This window comes from Ictidomys tridecemlineatus, chromosome 8 (assembly GCF_052094955.1).
Source record: "Ictidomys tridecemlineatus isolate mIctTri1 chromosome 8, mIctTri1.hap1, whole genome shotgun sequence".
Classification (NCBI taxonomy): Eukaryota; Metazoa; Chordata; class Mammalia; order Rodentia; family Sciuridae; genus Ictidomys; species Ictidomys tridecemlineatus.
The window spans coordinates 123,178,661-123,195,671 of NC_135484.1; the positions used below are offsets into that span (position 1 = coordinate 123,178,661).

The window sequence follows — 17,011 nt, forward strand, 5'->3', positions numbered from 1 at the left end:
GAATTTATGTCAAAAGGTAAGTGTATATTAGTATCTCTTGGAATATTCATGTTGGTAACTTCTTTACAAAAGAATCATTCATTTCAGTTTTTATAAAAATGGAGTCTTATTGCATAGTACTTTCTAATTTATGATTATTTTTGGAAGCATTTGGAAAGAGAAATGGGACATTTTGGTTTTGTTGTTGTTGTTTGCTAGTCTGGGGATTGAACTCGGGAATGCTCTACCACTAGAGTTATATTACCAGCACCCCCCACACCCTTTTTTCTTTTATTTTCTTTCTTTCTTTGTCTGTCTCTCTCTTTTTTTTTTTTAATTTAGACAGGGTTTCACTAAGTTGTCCAGGCTGGCCTTGAACTTGCCATCCTCCTGTCTGAGCCTCCCAAATTGCTAGGATTACAGGCATGTGCCACCATGCCCCCCAAAATGTGACACTTTGTTAATGAAATAGTGGTTAGTTCCAGTTATTCTGGAGGATTTACAAAGTTTTAAAGGATGACTAGGCAGTTTGAATTTATTTTGAAAGAGGTTTTTTTTTTTAAATATGTTTTTTAGTTGTAGATGGACACTCAGCACCACATAAAAATAAATGAAAGTAGATTTGACTAAAGGAAAAAACAAAATATACAACAAAATATACAAACTGAGTTAAAATGATAAAATCAGAATGATATTCAGGTAGTACTGAAGCAAAGAAAAAAGGTAAAATTAAAGGAAATTTGTTTTAATGTAAACACAGTCTGTATACTCAGGACTCCTAGAAACTTCTTTTCTCCAGTACTGTCAACTGCAGTTTCTCCATCTTTCAAACACAGACCACAAGGTGAGATCTTCTGTAACAGAGCTAGTTATGGCCAAGAAAAAGAGAAAAGAAAGTTGATGTTCTTTCCTCTTCATCCCTAGGCTACTGATGCTTTAGAAGAAGGACCAGTAAATCTGCAAGTATGCTTACTGGCTCAATTTTTACCCATTTGAATTTGATCTTTTTTTTTTCTTTTAAGTTGTAGATGGACACAATATTTTTATTTTATTTATGTATTTTCGTGTGGTGCTGAGGCTCGAACTCAGTGCCTCACATGTGCTAGCAAGCACTCTACCACTAAGCCATAACCCCAGCCCTTGATCTATTTTTTAAGTTATTTTATTTTTTTACTCTCTTGAATCAAACTAAATAACTGCACGGGTTATGTTACCCTCTCCATAGTCTACCTTGACCAATGATATAGTTCCCTCTAGTGGTAACAAGGGCAACAACAAGATACATATTTGCTATAGGAATTTTTTTTTTTCTCAAAAGGGACTGAAACAAACTGACATAGCCTGTTAATTGATAGTCAAAACATACCTAAACCCAATAATTCATGGCTCTCTTTGGGAAGAGTTTCTACTGTAAACAGCTTCCAAGTATACCTTTTCAAAGAGTACTCTGCTTGAACTAGAAGACAAAGGAGAAAGGGATAAGGAAGAAATTTAAATCAAGACATTGCTAACAAAAGAAATATAATGGAAGTAAAGCTAATGGTTCATTTATCTCTGTATTATTTTACAAATTATTTAATTTTGAGAACATGTTAGAATTCTGTGTTGTCAGATCACTAGTTTAGGATTATTTCTAGGTAAGAGGTTAAGAATACAAGATAACAAAAGTCCTTTCTAGTTTTAAAACTCAGAAATTCCCCATTTTGGTTTTTAGCTTAGCAGTTGGCCCCTATAATACATCCAGACTCATTGCCTTATGTGTAAACCCACTGTTTTGGACAGATAGATTTTTTTCATTCCTTGCTTCCATTACTTGGAATTTCTTTTTCCTATCTCCTGGCCATTTGTTACATTCAGTTGTAATTTCTCTTTGTCTCCTTGAGCTTGGAGCCATTCCTCTGACTTTCTGTTTCACAGCATTGTTGTTTAAGAAAACAATCCAATTTTATGTTTTATAAAATAAATCTTAGTTTGGATTTGTCTGATGGTTTCTCTTTACTAAACTGAAGCATGTGTATGTTTTTAACTAGTGATAGAGAGAGGCAACAAATAGACATTTCTTCCTGGCTTTTCACTTTGCTGTATTCATAATATTTTGCTGTTCCATTATAATTTCTGCTAAAATGAAGAGACATTGGTCAAGCCAGCACTTCCACAGCAGCTCATTTAGCTGCCTTTATTTAGTTATAACCATATCTGAATTCTTGAATCATATCCATTTAAAATGTTACATTATTTGAGGGCTGTGGCTGTGGCTCAGTGATAGAGTGTTTTCCTGGTACATGTGATGCTTTGGGTTCGATCCTCAGAACCACATAAAAATAAATAAAATAAAGTCCATCAACAACTGAAAAAGTATTTTTTAAAAAATATATTTTGGGATATTAAACTTAAAATCTTGATCAAAGCAGGAAAGAATGACACCAATTTGATGACATTTTCTGTAGGAAAAGGGAAAATGGTACATTTTTCCTTTTTTTCATGTGTTATAAAGAGAATAAATTTCAGTTTAGGGGTCTTTTCTAGAATCTTTGAGGTAATTATTCAGAAATTTCAAAACTACGAAAGAAACTTTTTTTAAAATAAAAAGTTGAGAAATTTTTTTAGAGTTTGGTCATTTTGGGGTAGAGGAATATTTATGTCAATCTTAATGTAAAATCTACTTATTTTCCATGGATATTTCACTGTCTCTTACAGAAAGTTTATTAGATTTCCTTAAGGAAGAAGATGGAAAATATTTGAAGCTTCCACAGCTGGTCGATATGGCTGCTCAGGTATTTGCATATAGATATATCAACTTGAATTGAAAGTTAACATTTAATATGTAGAATAATCTTACCTAAATAATATGGTTTATGTAGAAAAGTAAATGAATTTTAGAACAGAAAGGAATGTTGGAGATAATCCAGCGTGAGCTCCTAGTATTACAAATAATATAGTATCTAAAGACCAGAGGGATTTAAAATTTACAAAACTTGTTCACAGCAGAACATATTAAAACTAGCTATGGAACTCCCAGTTCAGTGCTATCCCATATATTATGACCCTTTAGAAAGCGTTTTCACAGATACAAAATCTATTTATATTTCAACAGATAAATCTGAGAAAATTAAAATGGCTGGGCATGGTAGCTCATGTCTGTAATCCCAGTAACTCTCAAGGCTGAGGCAGGAAGATTACAAGATCCAGGCCAGCCTTAGCAATTAAGTGAACCTCTCAGCAACTTAGTGAGACCCTGTCTCAAAATGAAAAAATTAAAAGGATTCAGGGAATGTAGCTCAGTGGTAAATTGCCCTGGGTTAAATCTCCAGTACAAAAAAAAAAAAAAAAAAAAAAAAAAAGCAAAAAAATTAAAATGGATGATTACTCTTCCAAAGAAAATATTAGAAATCTAAAGTGTATGCTGAATTTTTTATTTACTATGGTCCTAAACAAGAATTAAAATGGCAATATGCTGTTAAGAATGAGTCTTTTGAGCTGGGGTTATGGCTCAGCGTTAGAGTGCTCGCTTAGCACGTGCAAGGCCCTGGGTTCAATTCTCAGCACCACATAAAAATAAATTAATAAAGGTACTGTGTCCATCTACAACTTAAAAAAAAGTAAAAAACATCTAAATATCATGCTCCTTACCAAAAAAAATATATATTAAAAAAAAAAAAAAGAATGAGTCTCTTTAGGCTAGACAGAGTAGTACACACATAATCCCATTGAATCAGGAGGCCGAGGCAGGAAGATCACAAGTTTAAAGCCAACCTCAAAAGTTTAGGGAGACCCAATCTCAAAATAAAAGGGTCTAGGGATTGTAGCTCAATGGTTAATATGCACTTCTGGATTCAGTCCCTGGAACCCTCCCCCCCCCAAAAAAATCTTTTTTAACTCTTCTGAATTTTTTGTTTTATTAAAGTGTAATGTTTCTATTCAGATATGTTTTAGGTGTTCGAAGGGCCTTTTATTGAACTCAGTTGACATAACTGGTAATGCAGTGAGAGAATAAAAAGAGATCTTTGAGCTGCTAATATTCTTGTAGGAGAAAATCTTCTGTGTAAAATAGCAGATTTTGTTTTAGCAAGATTAATTGAAGACAATGAATCCACGGCAAGACAAGGTAAGAGTACTTTTATTTAAATGCTTGTAATCTATTGTCCTTTGTTTTTTTCTCACTTAAAACTCTTTTCAATATGCAGTTTTATAGAGTAAGAATAATTACAGGTCCTCTCAGAAGAGTCACAAAAACATTGATTTTATTCATAAAATTATATATAATGAATACTGCTGTGATTTTTTTTAAGAGAGATAATTTTTTTAATATTTATTTTTCAGTTTTCAGCAGACACAACATTTTTGTTTGTATGTGGTGCTGAGGATCGAACCCAGGCCGCAAGCATGCCAGGCCAGGCGAGCACGATACCGCTTGAGCCACATCCCCAGCCCTACTGCTGTGATTTTTTGATAGTTATTTCCTGCAAGGATTTGGCTAGGTGTTCTTTGCATTTGAAGAATAATTAATAATAGCTTCTTTATATTTATTTTAGCATATCAACAAATAAAATTTTTTTAAAAATTTCTTTCTTTTCTTTAACAAACTTCATGAATTTTGAAACTCTTACCTTAGCTTAATGGTTCTCAATCAAGGGACAGTCACTCTCCAGCCCCAAGAGACATCCAACAATGTCTGTAGACATTTTTGGCTATTACAATGTGGAGGCTGCTATTGGCATCTAGTGAGTAGAGGCCAGGCCTCTAAACATCTTGTACTGTACAGGACCCCCAATAGCATCTTTTAATAAGACCTTTGTGATTGTACTAGTGAAAATTGATCTTCTGTTTGCCAAACAATCTAAAGAACTTATTTTATACTGCTATGCATACATGTATAAGTAACTTCAAGATACCCATAAACTTATTAACATTATAAGTGTATAAATTCATGTTTTTATGTACCCATAATGATTAGTATAATGCCTGTGCATAAAAGTATGCACTAAATATTGGAGTAAATTAATGTGAGCTTTTAAAAGTGATGGCACAATAAAATTTTCCAGAAATATATTATAAAATTGAAAAGAAACTATGGTTGAAAATCAGTAGCCATTAGAATCTAATAAAATATTCCTTTATCAGCACATAATTAGAAGAACTGCTGGGTGCCAGACTGAACTTAAAAGTTACAGATTTTATGATCCATATTTTTTACTTACTAGAGCCTCTACCTGTATTTTCTTGAATGATTTTCTGTTCCTTCCACTAACTTCCTTTTTAAAATCAGTACTATAAGGAAGAAATGTGATTCATTTTAATATAAATTTCAAAAATTAAAGAGTTTTCCTCATGTCTCTTCTATTGTTAGAATTTGACACTGATGATGTATATAGTAAGGATATTGACAAAGGATTAGCACTGCTTTTACTATAGTTATAAAAGTAGATTTTTTAAAAATTATTTATTTGTTTGTTTGTTTGTTTTTGTGCTAGGGATTGAACGCATGGCTTTGTGCATGCAAGGCAAGCACTCTGCTAACTGAGCTGTATCCCCAGCCCACAAAGATAGACTTTTAATAAACAGTTAAACAAGATTGCCAATATGTTTTTAGGTGCAAAATTTCCAATCAAATGGACGGCTCCTGAAGCTGCACTGTATGGTCGATTTACAATAAAGTCTGACGAGTGGTCATTCGGAATTCTACAGACAGAATTGGTAACAAAGGGGAGAGTGCGATATCCAGGTAAGTTTGAATCTCATTTGCTCTTGGTTATCCCATCAGTGACTTCTTTTTTAAACTAGAGATTGAACCTGGAAGTGCTTAACCACTGAACCACATCCCCAGCCCTTTTTATTTTTTGAGATAGGATCTTGCTAAGTTGCTTAGTGCCTCAGCCTCCCAAGCCTCTTGGATTATAGGCATGCACCACAACACCCAGCCCATCACGACTTTAATAGGAGTATGTTAGGAGCTAAAACATAAAAGGAGGATCTTTATTTCTCATTTTCCAAGTCCCCATCTGTTTATTTTGACATTGGATGGAGAGCAACCATAAGAGTCACAATCCTGAGATAGGGCAGGGGAGGTGTGCCTGAGGTCCATCTTAGCTTTCTCCTTAGAATGTTTTCCACAAGTGCCTTTTATCCATACCATTATCTCAGATCAGAAGCATATCACAAATATCCTGCTGTACCCCAGGTAATTGTTCTTTTCTATTAGTGTGATTGATGTATTTTTGTATATATTTGCCCTATTTTCTTCAATAGACTTTTTTTTACAATAAATGTATCTGTCATTACTAAAGGAGAAAAAATTAAAATGGCTGTCTCTTAAAAATAAGCTTTTGGGGTAAGAGGAAATTTTAGCTTATTTGAAATTCAGTGACAATTGAATATTTGTTTATTCTGTTGCCTCTTAAACTTTTCTACTGAAATATTCTAATAGTTGAGAGTGAAAGTATATAAAATCCAATCTTCAGGAAAAATAGCTATGCTACTCCTATGGGTTTTACGTATATATCCTTCCTTTCTAATATTTTCAACTTTAGAGCTAATGCCATCAAATTTTATCTCCCACTTTTCCCCTTTTGCTATTATTTGCTGATACCATTCAAGTTCTCCTCACTTAATACTGACTCCCCATCACTCTTTCTATTAAAACTCCATTCATACTTTAATTCATGGCCATCTTAATACATATGTCAGTTGCCCTAGTCTCTTGCAGCTTAAACTCTCCTCCTCCTCCTCCTCCTCCTCCTCCTCCTCCTCCTCCTCTGTAATCTTCTCACTATTCATACCTTAAAGGTTCAACATAACCAGTAACTGCTCACCTCTCAATTGAAGTTTAATATGTCTACTGTCAACTTACATTTTGCCAGCTGTCTCTACCTCAACCATAGAAATTTCTTCATACTACCAGGATATTCAATCCATTAAGTCTACCACCCCGGTAGCTATCCCTTATACCCCTTAAATTTAATGGTCAAGCATTATAATCTCTTACATTTACAATTTTTTTCCTTTGCCTTTTCTCAGTATTGTTGGTAAAATCATAACACTAGATAAAATCTAGCTCTGCTTTCTCTACATGCAATATGGTTGGAGGAAAAAATACAGCATGTTAAGTAGTTTCATTTGGAATTCTTATAGATTCAAATGGAAATTTCAGTACTGTATCTATGAAATTAAAAACACATTAGATGGACATAGAAGACAAGATTAGTAGATTTGAAGGTACATTAATATAAAATATCCAAAGTAATGCATAGATAAACTGCTTGGAAAAAATAGAACAAAGTGAATGAAATAAAGTGGGGCATAGTGAAATTTCAGGTCTAATTTATATGTAATTGGAGTCCCAGAAGGAGATGAGAGAAAAAGTGGAAGAACAATTTTTGAAAAAATAATAGCCAAAAACTTTATAAATCTGATAGTGCAGGTGGGTGACACAACCCACAAATTTAATAAACTTAGTCATTCTTAAGCAGGATAAATTAAAATAAACTCAGTAAACTTCAAATAATTATATCATGATCCAATTTTAAAATCAAAGCCAAACAGTCATAGAGATGTGTGGTATATTATCTACACAGCAGCTAACTCTGTCAGGATATGGAAACCAGGAAAGAATGAAATGATGGCTTCAAAGTATTTGAAAACTGCTGATCTAAAACACCAACAATAAAAGTATCTTTCTGATTTTATAATGCATGAAAAAATATATTCTATGACCACACAGAGGACAGGGGGCAGGGCAGAGGTAAAGGAATAACAGGTGAGTCTTCTAATTTCTTTCATTGTTTGGAAAGCATCAGAGTATTTATTTAGAATGAAGAATAATAAACCAAAGAAATGTTATCTTGACAGTGACCACTAATATAATAATAAAAGGTAAAGTAAAAAGCTAGGAAAAGGACTAGGGTGTAATGGAGTACTATTTAGCATGCACCAGGCCTTGGGTTCAATTCCTAGCTCCAAACAAAAGCTAGAAGAAGAGGGTAAAAAGGAAATATGAAAACTGCTTGCTTGCTCAAAATATAAAGCAAGAGAGGAAAAAATAGATGGGAAAAAAGTAAATAAATAACAGAATGGTAAAATTAAAACTACCTATGTCCATAATTACATAACGTGTAAGTACACTAAACATTTTAATTAAATGACAGATAAGCCTGGATTTTAAAGGACAGAAAAAAAATATACTGTGCAAATAAATGCTAAGCAAAAGATAGCCTGTGTAGCAGTAGACTTTAAAGCAAGAAATATTAGTAGAGATAGAAAGGGGCATTCATGATGAGAAAAGGGTCAACAAGGAAGAATAAAAATCCACGATGAGTTTGCAGCTGACTACATAGCTACAAAATACATAATAAAAAATTAATATGGTTGGGATATCCTGGTTAAATTAAATGTTCAGACAAAAATCGAAATACAATTTGTAGATTGTCTTTTTTTGTTGTTGTTGTTGTTGATGGTGCTTCGGATCAGCGTAGGGTCTTGTGCATGCTGAGGACTTTCTCTACCATTGAGCTACACCCCAATTCTCAGCCTGCCAGCCTTTAAAAAGAAGCAAAAGACACTATATAAGCATAATTGTCTTGGATGATTTGAAGAGGATTCACGTGTAACACAGACCGATCCACTGCAGGCTCTTCTCAAAGCAGACTGTTCATTGTAAAGTGATAGCTTGTTTGCTAATCTTGTTGTAGGATTGTAATAAACCGTGGCAAAGGCAAACAAGTATGAAATATTTAAATTTATTGACAGAGTGCTAAATATTTCCTTTTAAATATTAACAATCTTAGAATCTTCCTATCTCCTTTTTTTACCAAGATATCAGGGAGAAAGAACTCTGTGCTATGTTCAGGGAGTTGTATTTCATTATGAAATTCAGAAATTCCTTTACAGGAAATAATTCTCTTCCTGAAGATAGTATTTTCTTTTTTATATTTACTTTTTAGTTATAGGTGGACACAATGTCTTTATTTTATATTTATGTGGTGCTGAGGATCAAACCCAGTGCCCCATTCATGCTAGGTGAGCACTCTACCTCTGAGCCACAATCCCAGGCCCCTGAAGATGATAGTATTTCTACCAGAGGCCATTTCTGCCATATTGTACTTATGTAACTGTTGTCATAAAATAATTCATTAGTTGTGATTGTCAGAAAATTCTGAAGGGTAAAGTTTTGAATGAAAGAGTTTATTGATAATTAGGGCTGGGGATATAACTTAATGGTAAGAGTACATGCTTAACAGGAGCAGGGTCCAGGGTTTATTCTTTAGCACCTGACAAAAAAAGAATTATTAGTAATGGAAGGTTACTTTTGTATAGGTTCAGGCTTATTTAGATTGATTAATCTTAATAATCTGTTAAGCATAAAATTTTTAAAAAGGCATAGAAGTAGGGGAAAAGTTCACCAATTATAAGTAAGCCTTCCTTGAATGTTAAGTACCTGCTCCTTTTCTCCTCCTCCCAAAAAACTTCTGCTTATATTTCTGTGTTGGGTAAAATATAGTGGATTTCAATTATTAAAATCTGCTTACCTAGATGAAAATCACAGAAAACTTCTTTTTCAAGTGTTGGACCCCAAAGTAATAGTTATGCAGTTTCTTTTAATATTTTTTTAGAGTTTTTTAAAGAATCACTTGTTCCTCATATTATAACTATAAATAGAAATAGAGATAATAATTTAATCTCATTACATTGTTTTAAGGGAATCATAGTCTATGAAAAATCTCATTGCTAACAGTCAGTTTAATATTGCAGAAGATATGAGGAATAGCTTGCCTTGTGGACAGGCAGAAAAGAGGGGGTGATATGGGAGATAGGAGGAATGATGGGTTTGCTGATGTGGTGAGACAGCCAAGCCTCTGCCAATACGGGGTGAGTTGCCAGTGGTGGAAGAGGGAAGTTTACAAAGGAGTAGAAGAAAGGAACTGTGTGTAATAACAAGAAGAAAGTCAAACAGATATATGAGATAAGGGAAACTGTTTCAGGGAGGTGACTCAATATAATTATCTAGTTAGTATATTTAGCAAAACCAGGACTGAAATTCTTGGAATTCCTATTTCAAAGTTCTTTCAGACACCATCTGGCCTCCATTCTTCAAGTGTGCCCAAGTTAGGCATTGTTAAACATTAATATCAGAAATTATCTTACTTCAAAATGGTACCCTGAATTCTCATTAACCAAGTGGGATTGGCTTTTGAAGAAATTAGTGTTGAAAATAAAATTTTAGGCAGAATTAAAAATTGAACATGTTTAAATATAGATTAGCATTTTCTAAGTTTCTCTGGATATACTCTGATGCCTAAATTGTATTTTTTGTTAAAAGAATCTTTTACTAAATAAACTTAACATACCTTGATATACAGCTAGTGATTAGGGGATTTATTCTGTTTTGCTAGTGATGGTTAGGATCATTTTTTTAGGATTTTTTTTTTTTTAACGTTTGAATGTTGTGTGTTAGGTATGGTAAACCGTGAAGTTCTGGAACAGGTGGAACAAGGATATAGGATGCCCTGCCCTCAAGGCTGTCCAGAATCTCTGCATGAATTGATGAATCTTTGCTGGAAGATGGACCCTGATGAAAGTCCAACATTTGAATATATCCAGTCCTTCCGGGAAGACTACTTCACTGCTGCAGAGCCACAGTGCCAGCCAGGAGAAAATTTATAATCTGGATTGTAATCTGGGGATTATAATCCTAGTAGCCTATTTTATATGCATAAGTCTGCCAAAATGTAAAGACTTGTGTAGAATTCCTCACTTTATGTACAGGAATCAAAAGAAGAAAATCTTCACTCTGCATGTTTTAATGGTAAGCTGGAATTCCAGATATGGTTGCACAAAACCACTTTTTTTTCCCCTGAGTGTTAAACTCTAAAGTACCAATGATGAATTTTCCAACTTATTTCAGGGTCCAAAGAAAATCTAGGGATAATATACTGAACAGAATGGGTAATAGCATGGTAAGGAAGCACAACAAGGCTATTCTTTTCTTCGCCAAACTCAGATTGTTAAAAAAAAAAATTATTTATTGTTATAGACAAAAATTGAGAGGTAAAATCTTATACGGTAAAATCTTATAAGGAACGTTGTGGGACCAAATGATTCCATTCCAGTTTTGAAGACTTTTTTGTGTTTATTATTCTCAAGGTTGTTTTTTTTTTCCTATGTGAAACAGTCGATATAAGTCTTAACATATGCCTCCTTTTGCTTGGAAATAGACCATAATTTTCAAAAGCAAAAAGGTTAACACCTAAAATTTGATTAAATGTTAGACCTCAGCAGTGGAATTTGAAAGTATTAATGCACTATGTTCATACTCAGATTCATGGAACTGGAAAGTAGAAAAAGAAATTTCTCAGTTCATTTTTGAAATAATTCACATTTAGGAAAATGAAAGTAACTGTAAACTCATCTTTTGTAAAGTTACATTTTTTCCCAAAGGCAATATGTAATTGAAATTTTATTATCCAATCGAAGGGGAAATCTTTTAATCTTTAGCATGAAAAGTGAGACCCAGAATTTAAGCAGTCCATTTTTAAAAATAGACTTGGTACTGTAAGATTTGCTAATATGTTCTTATGGTGATGGGTGCGACAAATAGAAAATATCACTAGATCAGGGACTTGAACGCACTTTTGCTTGTATTGAATATAGACTAAGAGAGGAAAATGTATTTAAAAAAATATAAGAAAAGAAAATGTGAAAGTTTTACAGGAAGAGGCGTGGAATGTGATATTTAATGCTGTTGTATGGAGTAGCAAAATGGCTTTGCTGGCACTCAAAGCTCCTCACTTAGCTGTTTCTGAGACTTCAAGAGTTATAAAGTATGACTGTAAAACTAATTTTCTTAACATACACATTAAGTGAGTGTTAGTTACATCCTCAAAATAGTGAAGTTAAGGCTTCACACTAATTCTAGTGACATAATTTTTATGCAGAACAATTTTAGAGTTTTCAAATCCATGTTTAAATCTCCACTTTTTAATTATACTTAATGATTATCAATTTTTCCTTTTAGAATATAGTTGATTTGGTGAGGAAAATTTATTCTGCACAATAACAATCATTAAAAGGGGACAGTTTTTGCCCATTTAAAGTGCAGAAGTGAAAATACAAAATAAAGCTGATTTTTTTTTAACTTGTAAAAAAATTCCCAAGAATGAATTTCAATAGCAGCATTACTGGCTAAAGAGTCTAACAAAGGAAAAACTGAATCTGATAAGTAGAAATCTAGTATCTGTATTTTGAAATACTGTACTATAGTTTCACTTTAAAACACTGTATCAGGTTCCCATATTTTTAGTTTTAACTATCATCACTTAACCTGATTTAATCATTAAATTTAAAATTCTGTGCCATGGTTTATATGTTCAAATTCAAATCATTTTAAAATGTGACAAATGAATTTCATGCAAGTTGGCAATAGTTCTGGTACTAAAAATTATGGTTGTGTTTTCTGTTGACATAACCTATTTAGTATTAATCCCTGTGTCTAGAGGGCATTCCTGCGAAGAGTGCCCTCATTATTATCCTTAACATCAACAACCTGTGACTTGTTTTTTAAAGGGCTTTATGTGAACTATGATGTAATTTTTCTAAGTATTTTAAAAAAGGGTAACAAAAATCATGTACTAATTCTGATCAGAAAAATAAGCCAGGAATTTGATGGTATTCATTAGATTTTAACTAAATGAAATAGTTCCTAATGATAACAGTTATATAGTAAGGATAAAACACTAACTTAATGTGTATTCAGTTTAAATTGTTATGTATTCTTAAATTGCCAAGAAAACCAGTTTTGTACATTTGAAAAATTTTTTTTCCAACAGCTTTCATCTTCAATGTCTTAATATAACCCTTACCAAAAAAAAAAAAAAAAGGAGTTGGCAAAAACAGCCTTCTAGCACAAACACTTTTTTTAATAAATAGTAGCCTAAAACTTAATATTTTTATAAAGTATTGCAATATTGTTTTGTGGATAAATGAAATAAAAATTCTTGTTGAATGCACCTACATATCTTTTCAATTGCTGTTCATATTTCTCATTAATTTTTTAAAAATTGATATGTTCTGAATTTATTCTTCCATTGGGGAAAAAATGTTCAATTACTTGTAATTCCTGAACAGAGTTAAATCAGTTCTTTGTTAAGTTTAGAATACTACTGAACCTATTCTATGTGGTTAGTTTTCCATGTCAGGTGAGGGACATTTTTACAAATATTTTCTTGTTTTAAAATAGTACCAGCATGGGGAACACCTGTAAATCCCACCAACCCTAGGGGGCTGAGGCAAGAGGATTGCATGTTCAAGACCAGCCTCAGCAACTTAGAGCAAAATCCCTTCTCAAAATAAAAAATAAAAAGGGCTGAGGAATGTAACTCAGTGGTAAAGCACCTCTGGATTCAATTCCCAGTTAGTGTATTACATAGAAAAATGTTAAGTAATTTGAGTGAAGCTATTTACAACCTATGTGAAGGGAACAGAATGACCACTTTTGACCAGTAAAGGTCTTAATTTTCTAAAAATCTAAAATCTGTATATTCATGTGTGTTTTGCAATTATTTTATTACAGGTTTAACAAAAATAAAATTATATAATTGTAAATGGCCAATCAAATGCATTTATGTTTTTTCAGTATTGTAATTGTGTTAATTACCATTACTATCATGTCATCAAAAATTGTTATTGGCCTTTTTCCTGATTTTCAAAAAATAACATTAAATCAGCACACATGCTTCCTTCAGTAAACATTCATTATTTTTGTAATATGTAATAGTTCCTCAGCTTAAGGATGTTTTCTAGTTTGCTGTTTGCCTTTTAATTTTACATGTACTTTCTGACATTTAAGTTGTACATTTGAATGTTGTCAAAGCTATTTATTATGCTAGAAAACACTTAATCCACCCCAAATTAAATGTTCATGTCATTTATATTATAATTTATGATTTTTTTTTAAATTTCAATTCTTGTGGAAGTTATTTAAGTTTAAAAATGTGTCTTTATGATTTAACAACTTTTTCCCATATAATTAATTTTTCCAGCACTAATCTATTTGTTCATCTATTCACACCTCATTTGACTTTCTTCCTTGAATATATACATATTTACAACATCTTTTTTATCAAATTAACTTAATATTTCTGCCTTTCACATAACCTCTAATTACTTTCACTGGGTAGTTCATTTGAATAATCAGTAAGGCAGCTTCCCTTTTGTATTCATTTTTCTTTTTTTTTTTCTAATCTTGGTTTCCTGATAAATTCTTGATAAAGTATAGACTTCATTTATTCACATTCCAAAAAAATTCAGGTGAGATATTGGTTGGGATTGCATTGTTTATAAACTAGTTTAATAAGAATTGGCCTCTTCCAGCTCAGTCTTTCCAACCCATTTATGTGAATCTTCACTTATAGTTAAGTCCTACAAGTTTTCTTTCAGGAATTAGAAGAAGAATCTCATCCAGTGTCTGACTACATTGCTCTAAAGCCAGATCCCTATCTTGTTACAAAAGAAACCAACATGCAGAGATGGTGCATAAGGCCCAATAGTATTTATTTCCTCAAAATCAGCTCCTCTCTTCCCTTCCTCCAGAGTATATACTCTCCTCTTTTTTTGTGTTTTGTTTTGTTTTGTTTACATCAAGTTGAGTTTTTGTCACTGGCAACCATAGTCCTGATTCAAATTATTAGTAGAGAAAGGTATACTCATGATTAAAATAAGCAACCAGAGGCTCAGGTAGAAGGATGACAAGTTCAAAGCCAACCTCAGCAGTTTAGTGAGACTTTCAACAACTTTATCTCAAAATAAGAAAAGATGGGATGTAGCTCAGTGGTAAAAAGTGCCCCAGGGTTCAATCCCCTGTACCAAAAGCAAGGGAAAAAAATTTGCAACGTGTGTCAAATTCATCCATTTTCCCTCACCATTTGGACTGCCCTACTTCTGGAAGGCTAATCAGTACTTATTAGGCTATTTCCTTGCTCTCTGGATTCCTGTTGTGCCAAGTCAACAAGAGGAAGGTAAGAGGAAGCTAGAAAGAAAGGTCAAGGTATTTATTCCTCTGGTTCCCTTCCTGTAAATTTGGGCTGATGCTGAAGATTCCTCTCAATAAATCCTCCCCCATACAATCTCCTTTTGGAATGCTGAAGATTCCTCTCAATATATCCTCCCCCATACAGTCTCCTTTTGGAATGCTGAAGATTCCTCTCAATACATCCTCTCTCATACAGTCTCTTTTTGGAGACTGGTAGCTACAGTTCTGTATCTGACAGTGTTTTTGTTACTAACTACACTTACTGCATGAGTCCTTGTTCCCCTATTCTGCCCACCTCTTTATAAATATCTTTGATTTACCTTAGTTTGAGTGTGCCATCTATTCCAGTCAATCCATGACTGGTATTTGTCACAGGTATCAGTAGAAAATAGAAAACTCAATTTTTATAAAAGTGGCAATTTAAACAAAACAGCAAATTTTTCAGTACAATAGCAAAAAAGTATTTTTCAATTACATTTATGTATTTTTTAATCTGATAAAACTCCATTAGAGTATTTGATTAGCTGTACCACTCCAATTAAAGAATGAATGAATTATTCAATTCATGGATGAAAACAATAGGAATAGGAAGTAGAGGTGATAAGAAAAGGAAATGGTATAAAAAGAAAAAATATATCTTGTTGTGTAAAAATTATTTGCAAGAATGGGCCCCTTAAAATTGGTCAAAAAAAGGGCCCCAGATCTCTTAGAAAGAGATGCTGAATATTCATGCTGGGTCTTTCTTACTCCTTCCTTCAAATGGGGTACACAAGTTATGGGTCAGGAACAGAATTACTAAGTACAAGAAAGGGTAGATTTCATGCCGTAGTTTAAAAGCAGTGAAGAAATAAACAATTCAGCAAAGAGAAAAGCTGATTGAGTATGAGAAAAAGAAATTCATTAAGTACTTTTCAGAGATCCTTGATGGAACACTGGATAACACTCATACATGGAAGAGCTTCACTTAAACCTTAAAGGTCAAGTTAATTTGAGGAAGCTGGAGGACTTAGAAAATGCAAAGGAAAAAAGTGCCTCTAGACAATTTTTAATAATATGGATGGCAGAAATAAGAGGTAAAAGTTGGCAGCCAAAATGATTGACAGTTATCCTAATAAAAATTAATATTTAAAGTGATGTGTTCCTTAAAGATTATCAAATTCCATTTACTAATAATTGTACTATTTTCAAGGAAGCTTTAGTCTCCTAAAACTAGGGAATATACTATGGAACTGATGGCAAGTAAATATATGCCTTGCTGTGACAAAATACCTAAGAAAAACAATTTTAAGGAAAGATGTATTTTTGCACATGGTTTCAGAGATTCAGTCCACAGTTGTTGGCCCCATCTCTGTGGGCTTACAGTGAAGCAGAACATCATGGTAAAGAGAGTATGCTGGAGCAAAGCTGCTCACCTCAATGACAGGAAGCAGAGGGAGGAAGGGACTGGGGCAAAGATGTAGAACACAAGGGCACACTCCCAAGGATCCATTCTGTTCAACTATGTCCCACTCCTACAAGTTCCACCACCTCCCAGTAGTCCATTCAGCTATGGATTAATCTATTGATGAGATTAGAGCTCTTGTGATCCAATCACTTCTGAAAAGTTCCACCACTGTAGTGGAGTGGGAACCAAACTTTCAACACATGAGCCTTTGGAGGACATTTCATATCTGAACTGTAATAATTGGTTATTTCTGTAGTCCTTAACTTGCTAGAAATTAGAAAAGGGTAGAACCAGCCTGGTAGAAATTTTAAGAAACTCTTAGAGCCTAAAGAAACCTAGTCCAGAGAAAATAAAAGCCAGGTGCAGTGATGCTTGCCTGGAATGGCTTGCCAGGAGGCTGAGGCAGGAAAGATCACAAAGTCAGCCTCAGCAACTTAGTTACACACTGTCTCAAAAAGGGCTGAGGATGTGCCTTAGTGGTAAAGTAACCCTGGGTTCAATCCCCAGAACCAAAAAAAAAAAAAAAAAAAAGGTATTAAGAAAATACAAGAGGAAATTCTTCAAGTACA

General features: G+C 33.3%; 1 pseudogene across 1 annotated transcript; it reads left to right on the top strand.

Annotated features, from left to right (window-relative positions):
* The first annotated feature begins 2,741 nt into the window (after nt 1-2,741).
* On the top strand, nt 2,742-12,977 carry LOC144365794 (tyrosine-protein kinase Yes-like; annotated as a pseudogene). The gene is made up of 4 exons (XR_013424555.1): nt 2,742-2,753; nt 3,913-4,084; nt 5,570-5,701; nt 10,427-12,977. The product of XR_013424555.1 is annotated as a tyrosine-protein kinase Yes-like (transcript).
* The last annotated feature ends 4,034 nt before the right edge of the window (nt 12,978-17,011 follow it).